Here is a 3,500-nt window from a genome sequence, read left to right as displayed (position 1 = left end):
CTGGTGAACAGGATATATTTACAAATTACAGACCCGTGTCTGTTTTACCTGCATTCTCTAAAATTCTAGAGAGAGTAATGTACAATCGTCTTCGAAGGTTTCTCAATGTTTCTAAGATTCTCTTTGATAACCAGTATGGTTTTCGCAAACATCACTCCACTGCTTATGCTCTTGCTTGTTTGTATGACAAAATCTCTTCTGCTATTGAAAATAAGGAATATACAGTTGGTATTTTTATAGACTTGTCTAAAGCCTTTGACACCGTTGATTATCATATTCTAATTTCAAAACTAGAGCATCATGGTGTTCGAGGCACCGCACTTAGATGGTTTGAAAGCTATCTAAGCGGTAGACAACAATATGTGGAATTTACTGGTATCTGTTCGGAGTCTTGCCACATTAAGTGTGGGGTGCCTCGGGGCTGTTTATTAGGCCCCCTCCTCTTTCTGCTCTATATGAATGATCTGTGCAATTTGCCAAAGGTGGTGGACTTTATTCTTTTTGCTGATGACACAAACGTATGTTTTTCTCACAAAGATTTTAATTTACTTTCTGAAACCCTAAAATTCTGAAATGTGTAAATTAACACAGTGGTGTCGAGCTAATAAGCTGTCAACTAACTTTAAAAAAACGAATTTTATGCTTTTTAGACTACGCCAAAGGAGGCAAACACTTGTTCTATCTATTCAAATTGACATTAATAAGATTGTGTGAAGGAAACAGTATTTCTAGGTGTTATCCTTGATAAACATTTGTCATGGAAACCTCACATTCTTAGCGTCTCCAGAAAAATATCAAACTCTATAGGCATTATTTATAAGTCAAGTTTTTGCCTCCCCAAAACTTCCTTACACTGTTTGTACTATTGTTTAGTTTACCCTTTCTTAATATATTGTATATCAGTGTGGGGATCGACATATCAGAGAAATTTAAGTCGCGTTATTATTCTGCAGAAGAAGATAATAAGAATAATATCTAAACTTTCTTTCGATTCTCACACTGATGTTCTTTTTAAAGAACAGGAGATTTTGAAAATCTCTGACATTATTTATACCAGATAGGTAAATTTATGTTTACTTCCTAATTATTTTAGTGATATGTTTACTCTTGCAAGCAAGCCATGGCCAGTTACATTCGCATTGTACTAGAAATTGCAACCTTTTTTACATACCTGCCTGTCGAATTAATATCTGAAACTTCTCAATTCGGTTTCAAGGACATATGTTTTTCAACTCGTTAACTCCTGAAATTCAAAACAGTGAAAGCATCCTTTTGTTTGGCAAAAGACTTAAAACTGAATTCCTTCTTTCTTAGTCAAATATACTCTTTGTTGAGCTACATACTTCTTCTTTCCTCTTCTTTTCTTTTGTTTTTAAAATAATACATTCTATATTTTATGCTGTCCCCATAATTTGTATGATGTACCCTATGTTGTCAGGAAGCCTATCGCTCATAAGTCCCCGGCTTCTATATAGGTTTCCTTGTCATTACCACCTTAAACATTAGTAGTCTATCGTCTTTAAGTTATTATTAATTTCTAGTGTATTGTGTTTTTGAATGAATGAATGAATGAATGAATTATGTCAATCTTCGACTTAAACCATATATCATGAAACGTTGTAGTTACCTAATAATAATTGTAATTTCCTCGATTGTGATTGGTTTAAAAAACTTGTATTTCCCACTAATTCACTTTCCAAGTTGTTGTCAGACAGTTTGCTATCGGACAGTTTAAAAAGAAAATCACATTCAAAATTGTAGTTTAAATCAACCAAACACAACCTTGGTCCTTGGTTTCAATCACCATAGAAACAGACCCCTAAATTGGGGCTTTCTTTGTTTCTTTTTTGTTCTTTCTTTCAGATCGATATTAAACAACTTACGCCTGCTTTGACAGTCTTTTAATGCAAATTTTCCCTTTCTTTCATAACTTGGCTCTTCTTCTTTTCTCGAAAATTGTAATTGTTATGATTAATTGGTAAAAGGACTTCGTGTCGTCCAATTTGGTCTGTAATCATATTCGTGATAAACAAATCAGATTCCCGCTGCGCGGATGTTCGATTTTGTTTTCACTCGTATGATTACACACCGAGTTGGACTCCACTCAGTCCTATTAACACCACTAATACAAATACCATTTTTATTGACACGATAATTTTCTCTCTTACCAGTTGTGTTAAAGATACAAACAATAGCTTTCTTCGAGGGCTTACACTCCTCAAAATACTTGTTACAATACACTGACAATACTGATAGCATAAGTCAATTTGACAATAGTGTCGTGTCGGATTTTATAGTTCCTGTATACGGTTTATGTCATCACCCTCGAATATCGAATGGGTGCCGTTTGCAAGTCTGAACAGCTCTGTAGAAGTCAGAGCTTCAGTTTTGGCTGGAGATTGCGTTTAGCATCGTGTTCATTATAGTTTGTCGAAACCTCTCAATTTCCAGCAGTAAATTAGTGGGTTCAGAGATGAATTTAACAACACCAGAGTAGAAGTGTATTGGGGAACTGCCTTCAGTGCAGCGAGACTTTAGGGTAAACGCTGATAAACCCCAGAACACAAATGTTTGGCAGATAGCACACCAAAAACAAGACGTAGACGTGAATTGGCATGAAGGCAGATTTCCTCAGCCTGCTGGCGTTTGTCACATTAAGCGCGTTTTCTTGTACTGTGGTCTGCACTTGAAGGGAATGGATTTGATGAGCGTGGCGTCGCACGGTTGCGTATATCTTGGAGTTTAGAACTCCCGAGACAACGAAACACGATACTACGACGATGGCAAACAACACATATGCGATGTGGATCGGGATTTGCGGCCAAATTAACGGGATAAGTCCGCTTAAGACCCAAACCGAGATCACAGCTGTTACGACTCGTTGGTAAGTCACAAGTTCCTGGTACCTGAGGTGTAGATGGATCGCCAAGAATCTGTCCAAGCTTAAAGACAGAACACCGAAGAACGAAGCATAAGCGAACTGACTGCTCACGGATATATAAACTGTGTAAAACGTTGGAAAGCTTGAGAGATCTGCTTGAAACTCTAGGGCGAGACGTGTGATGTACAATGGATGACCCAGTATGCCAACACCAAGATCGGAAACAGCCAAACTCAGTAGCAATGCTTTAAAGGCTTTGGTACAGAGGGAGTGTTTCTCAAGGCGTAGATTGTGGCACCATTCAACGTTATGGCAAAGAAGCACAATACGGCGTTCAAGACAATGTTGGCGATGTTTGACGAGTACAAGGCCCCTACCATCGTGGTAGAGAACTTATTTCCATGAGATGGATTTCCAAAGCTTGTAACTGAGTTTCTTTTTTTATTGTTTTATAAAAGACAGCTGCATTCCCGAATATGAATGCTCTTTCACATTGCCGACTGTTGTTCAGTTTTTGGAGAATACTGTCAATTTCAAATGAAATTAGTTCCGGTGTGGCTGATAGTAGCACTGCTGCAGCAATAAAAGATGAGAAAATCAAGATCATTATGATCATATG

The 3,500-nt window shown here is 37.4% G+C and overlaps 1 pseudogene; it reads right to left on the bottom strand.

Annotated features, from left to right (window-relative positions):
• Positions 1-2,518: 2,518 nt before the first annotated feature.
• On the bottom strand, positions 2,519-3,261 carry LOC138040767 (adenosine receptor A2b-like; annotated as a pseudogene).
• Between the last annotated feature and the right edge of the window lie 239 nt (positions 3,262-3,500).

Source organism: Montipora capricornis, chromosome 3, assembly GCF_036669925.1.
Source record: "Montipora capricornis isolate CH-2021 chromosome 3, ASM3666992v2, whole genome shotgun sequence".
Lineage (NCBI taxonomy): Eukaryota > Metazoa > Cnidaria > Anthozoa > Scleractinia > Acroporidae > Montipora > Montipora capricornis.
This window is presented reverse-complemented; position numbering and strand designations above follow the sequence as displayed.